This window comes from Lipotes vexillifer, unplaced genomic scaffold (assembly GCF_000442215.2).
Source record: "Lipotes vexillifer unplaced genomic scaffold, Lipotes_vexillifer_v1.1 scaffold836, whole genome shotgun sequence".
In the NCBI taxonomy this organism is placed as follows: domain Eukaryota; kingdom Metazoa; phylum Chordata; class Mammalia; order Artiodactyla; family Lipotidae; genus Lipotes; species Lipotes vexillifer.
The window spans coordinates 25,088-31,087 of NW_006771862.1; the positions used below are offsets into that span (position 1 = coordinate 25,088).

Below are 6,000 nucleotides of genomic sequence, written 5' to 3' on the forward strand. Positions count from 1 at the left end.
CTTCTCTAGCCTGTTCACTGTCCCCTTTACTTTCCTTATTTTCAGGAGAGGAAAAACTTCATTTCTCTTTTTGCTGCAACACTATTATGCTTAGTGAAGTAAGTCGAACAGAGAAAGACAAATACGGTATGTTATCATTCGCATGTGGAATCTAAAAAATAAATAAATGTAACAGAAAGGAAATGAACGCACAGATGTAGACATCAAAGCAGTGGTTACCAGTGGGTAGAGGGAAGGGGGGAGGGGCAAGATAGGGGGAGGGGAGGGGATGAAGAGGCACAAACTACTATGCATAAAATAAATAAGCTATTGTTGTGGTCCGGGAGCCACACGCCTGGAGTCGAGTGCCCCGGTAAATGCGACCCGTGTCCCAACCAAGGACACCCGAAAATCACCAACACCAAGTAGAAAGCTTAGCAAAGGATTTATACAAGTATAGAAGCTTACACAAACTGTCCGGACAGGGTCCCACTCGGATAGAAGTGAGTGAAACCCCGACTAACAGTCGGGCGAGGTCTTTATACCCTTCACAGGGCGGGAAGTCCCCAAGGCGGGAGGGAGCTGTTTAATTTTGAATCAGCCAATCAGGAACCCGGTTCTTCCCGCCCCAAGCAAGCAAGCAAGCAAGTTTCTTACAGAAGCCAAAATGTGCTGTTAGCCCTGAAGCTGTTCTTCCGTTTCTTTCGTCACACTATAAGGATAGCCATACAAACTTTCAGTGGATATGTTAAAAGATATACTAGAGTTAATGCAGGTATACAGAGAACAATTTTTACACATTATAATACCTAGAGTCTTATTCCATTCAGCTGGTCCCTTTAACAATATATAAGGTAATTTCACACAACTACGAGTATACCGAGTAACATTTTTATGAAAAGTCAAACTATGATTTCCAGATTTGTTAACCATGTCTTACCCAAGCATTAATCTTTTCCAAAGCTGCCATAAGCTTCCACAAATCCTTTTGTATAGGATATCCATTTAAATGAGGACCAGGAGGAGAAAACCCTCCAGCATGCCATACTATGGTATCATTAATAGTACTGCTATAAATAGTGCTATTCTCTCTATGCCAGTGTAAATTCTTCAGACCCCTTTTTCCTCGGGCAGAGCCAAAAGGGCTCCAATCAATGACGCTTCCCCAAGAAGTATTAACAAGAACCCGAGCCATTTCTCCTCGGCATCGAGTCCAATGGACCCAATCCGATAATCGATCTATAAAAGGCACATGACATGGAGGCAAATAGGGTGCAGAAACATTCTCATTAAGAGTGGGATTAGAATTTTCAAAACTATAAGCACTCAAAAGATATAATCCATGATATCTGCTTTCATTTTTGACAACACTTAACCATGCCTGATAGTTCATTTTAAGGCAATGATCTCCCTTTCCCATACAAATAGGAGGTCCACTAACACCCACCGTGTAATTCTCTATTATCTTTCCTTTTTCTTCTGGTTTCAAAGGGCCTCTATCATCAAAAGGACCAGGCAACCATCCAGACTCATTTACATATACAAGAATTGGGGCATCCCACCAGGTAACCCCCAGATTAAGAGGAGGGTTAGGAATATAAGCCCAATAAGTATGGTTAGTACAATTTACCTCATTGGCTGATATGCTTATTACCTGTGCAGACAACACTGCCAACATGGTCACAAAAAGATTGGTGTTTTTCCACGGGGTTCCACTCGTAGCCATGCTCGCAAACAACACATACGTATTTGAATGATTCGTAAATCGTCAAATTGAGCTTGAGCTTGTAGATTACTAAATGCGCCTGCTCCTATTAATTCAGCTAAAAGTGGCCCTGGAGGATTACGGGCCGCATTAGTCCTTGCCATGTTTTCAGCTTCTTCTTTCCACCAAGTCTTAAACTGCATATATTGTCCAGGTTCAAGAACAGTCTTGGCAATCGCCTCCCAATCCTGAGGAATCAATGTTTTCGGTTGCATACCTAGACAAAAGTCCTTGAACATAATTAGAATGCATCCCATATGCATTAATGGCTTCTTTTAGCATTTTTAAAATTTTTAAATCATGAGGGTTATACTCAACATTCACATATCCATTTGGAAATTGATCATTAGCAGGCATAGCTTGTCTAACAATAGGGAAAGCAAAAAATGGTTCAGAATATTGCTTTTCTTCCTTATTCATCTCTTCTTCCAATAAAAGTTTATTAGATTCAGGTTTTAGAGGAAATCGAAACTGACGAGAGGCTCCAACAGGATAAGCTGCTAATTCTAAAGGAGGAGCCGAAGGAATAGTAGGACATGGCTCCTGAGGTAGCATTGTTTTTATTTTCTTCCAATTTAGTCATCAAATTTTCAACTTTGAAAGTATATCAGAAATCTCATTCTGTTGAGAAAGTGGCATCTCATTTTGTTTGCTAGCTTGCTCCTAACCTTTATCATTATGAGAAAAAGCCCCTTCATCACTGGAACCCGAAAAATCCTCTCCTGTCTCAGACATAAGAGGAGGAGGCGGCGGAGGAAGGTCCTCTATAGGAGACTCACGGAACGGAGTACGAAAAGCAGCAGAGTGATCAGGAGCAGAATTCGGACGCTGAGGATGTGCCCCATTTTCACTTTCAGGCTCAGATCGTAATGGTTCCAGGGCAAGGGAAATTAAATTACAAAGAGACCAGACACGGACAGATATAGGGTCTCCGTGCTGATGAGCTCTTCTTAATGCTCGCATAACCTGTTTCCAAACTTTTAAATTCAACTGGTTATGATCAGTAGGTTGAAACCAGTAACAATGTTTACGAATCTCCGCAAACATCAAAGAATCATCAAAAGATTCTTGTTTCACTTTCACTCCTGAACTCCGTAATAACTGTTTCAGGAGTCTAACGTAATGACATTCTACTGAGGGAGAATTCCCCATGACTCTACTGTTCCCGAAGGTTTCGCTTACTCTTGAGCGTACCAAATTCCCCTTCGGTCCCGCGATCACGCAATTACTTACCTTCAGGTCCCTGTTCGGGCGCCAGATGTTGCAGTTTTCTTATGTCAGGGCCGAAAGTAAGCTCAACACAAGAGATGAATTGTGCCGAAACACAGCAGTAGAGGGCTGCTGCTCGCTCAGGCAATACAGCGCTGTCTCGTCCTGCTGTGGTGAATTTTATTTAAGCATTATCTATGTTTACATCTTAAGACTTGTTTTCTCAGCATTCCAGAAATTCCAAAGCAGTTGAATATGCTTTTACTGATTATACAAGCAACAACGGGCTTTCTTAAGAACATGCCGTGCAGCGTCCTTGAACGCAAAAGCAGCACAAGGACATCTCCTTGTGTTCCCATTATTCTGATTATACTGAGGACATTTCATGGATCAGTGCCCAAAGCATCCAAGAGCAGCATCTAGGACTGTTTGCAGTTCTGGCTTATTCGCACGCACCCAGTTTGCCAGGGGAGCTCATGGGTCACGTCTCCTTCCACGTCCTCAGTTATTTCTCTACACATGGCTGCTGTACTTGACCATTTACTGTGTACTTGACCATTTACTGTCAGAATTGGGAAAGGAAGTACCAAGAAATACCCCACAGGCTTGTTTTTACTCAATCACTTTCCAATTAAAATGTTTTTCCCCCAGACATGTTTATCACCCCAAAAGGAAACTCTGGACCCATTGAGAAGATACTACTTCTCTCTCTCTACCAGGGCCTGGAGACCAGCAATCTGCTTTCTTTCTCTATGGATTTACTTATTCTGGATATTTCAGATAAATGGAATCATACAGTGTATGAGCTTTGTGTCTGGCATCTTCAACTTAGCAAGATGTTCGTGAGAGTCATCCACACTGTAATATGTATTAGTATTACATTCCTTAAAAAATGTTTTTGGCCGTGTAACTTTTAATTGCTCCATTCCTTTTTATGACTGAATTACTATTCCACTGTATGTGTATACAACAATTTGTTTATTCATTCATCCAGTGATGGACATTTGGGTTATTTCCATGATTTTTCTATTGTGAATAGTGCTGCTATAAATGCGTGTACATAGATTTGAGTGTGTTTTCAATGATTTAGGAGTGTAATTGCTGAGTCATACGGTAATTCTATGTTTGTCCCAAAAAACACACCCCAAGAAACTTCCTGAAAGTCTGTCCTTGTCTCAGAAGCAGCTTTTCAGGAAACATGACGTGCAACAGTATGGACAGTGTCCCATGAGAGCTTATTTGTGATGCCTGGGGGTCTGGAGTTGGAAAGGGCTTCCCTTAGGAAGTGGCAGCTAAATTGAGGGCAAATTCAATGTTTTTTCCTTCCTTCCTTCCTTCCTTCCTTCTTCCCTCCTTCTTTCCTTCAGAGGGATGACATAGATGTTTTACACAGTATATCCTTTTAAAACTTCTGCATTTGAACCCTGAACTTATTCATAAGATGAATGATTATTTTAAGCAGGGTATTAAGGCTCAAATTATTAATATCATAGAACCACTACAGTGACAACTTGGATTGGAAACAATTTATTAGGAAAAAATATGGAAGCTTTTTTTTTATAACAATTTTGATAAAAAAGTTGACAGTGTATAGAGAGAATATTGGTTATTTGGGAAATTGTATCATAAAATGGATGGGCTCTGCAAATTCTTCAATGTACTTGAAGAAAAGAGGGCTAAGTCAGTTTGGGCTGCTATCACAAAGTACCATAAACGGGGCGGGGTGGGGGCTTGTAAACAACAAAAATGTATTTCTCAGTCCTGGAGGCTGGAAGTCTGAGATCTAGGTGCCAGGATCATAACCTTCTGGTGAGGACTCTTCCGGGTTGCAGACTGTCCACTTCTCATTGTGTCCTCACAGGGCAGAGAGCAGAGAGAAACAGCCAGCTCTCTCATGACTCTCATAAGGACAAGAATCTCATCATGAGGGCTCCATCCCGATGAGCTCATCAAATCTCAAAAGACCCACCTTCTAATACCATCACATTGGAGGTAGGGTGTCAACATGCGAATGCTGGGGGGACCCAAATATTCAGTCTATTAGAAGTACTAATGGGGAAATGAGAGCTTCTCTTGAGGATGTTAAGGGCTGCTACAAAGATCAACGGTACATGTGTCTCCAGAGAGAACTACAATATACAATAAGTTCTATAAGGCATTCACAGGACAGATTCATCTTTCTTCCCGAAAACAGTCCTTGGTAATCAGGGACCCATTCCTGGAAATTCACTCTTGCTCAAGGAAATCCATCCTCTCATTAAAAAAAAAAAATCTTACGAAGCTACATGAATGACACAAAGGAATTTTCCCAGCTCTAAGATTCTGTGTGTAAAACCTGTTAGTCTAAATTTATTCCCCAAAGATAGACCCTCCGCGGGGTCTGCTCCTGCGGGGAAAGTGGGACCCCTGCTTGTATCCTGGCCCCCAAGTGTGGCTTACTCAAGTTTGGGGTGAAGTTCCCAGCCCCCTTGGGCTCTGCAGCGGGGCGGTGGGCTGGGGGAAGGAGCATGGTCTCCGGGGGTTTCTCAGCAGGAGATGCCGGGCGGGACTGCCGCGCAGGAACCCAGCGGCCCTGGGTGGGGCTTAGACTCTCCAGGCCTGGGTGTCCCTGCTGCACTCGGCTGCTGAGAACAGGGTTCGAGATGAAGCTCTGCCTGGCAAACGGGGACTGTGGGCGGCTCCATCCTCCCCTTCCTAGGCACAGCCCCATCGCAGCCCTCCCTTCCAACAGGCAAAGCCTGTGACCTGCGACCTGACAGCTCCACACCCTCACGCCCCGGTGCTCGCCCCACGCCGGGAACAGGCACAAGCCCTGGGTCGGCCTCTCCGGACGGCTCGAGCGGGACGGCTTCTTCGGCGTGCCCGTCACCCACCCCGAGCCCAGGGGCCGTTAGGGAGGTCTGAGAGCTGCTCGGGGCCCTGGCGGGGCGGAGGCACGGGCTTCGCGGCTGGGCCAGCCCTCCTTGCCACCTCCTGCCTCTGCGCCCTGGCCCAGTGTGGGCTTCCTGTGGCCCCGCCTCCTTCCCACCCCCGTCACGCCTCTTGCC

General features: G+C 44.4%; 1 pseudogene; it reads right to left on the bottom strand.

Annotated features, from left to right (window-relative positions):
* Positions 1-6,000, bottom strand: part of LOC103071520 (centrosomal protein of 78 kDa-like) — a 32,495-nt pseudogene that overhangs the window by 21,183 nt on the left and 5,312 nt on the right.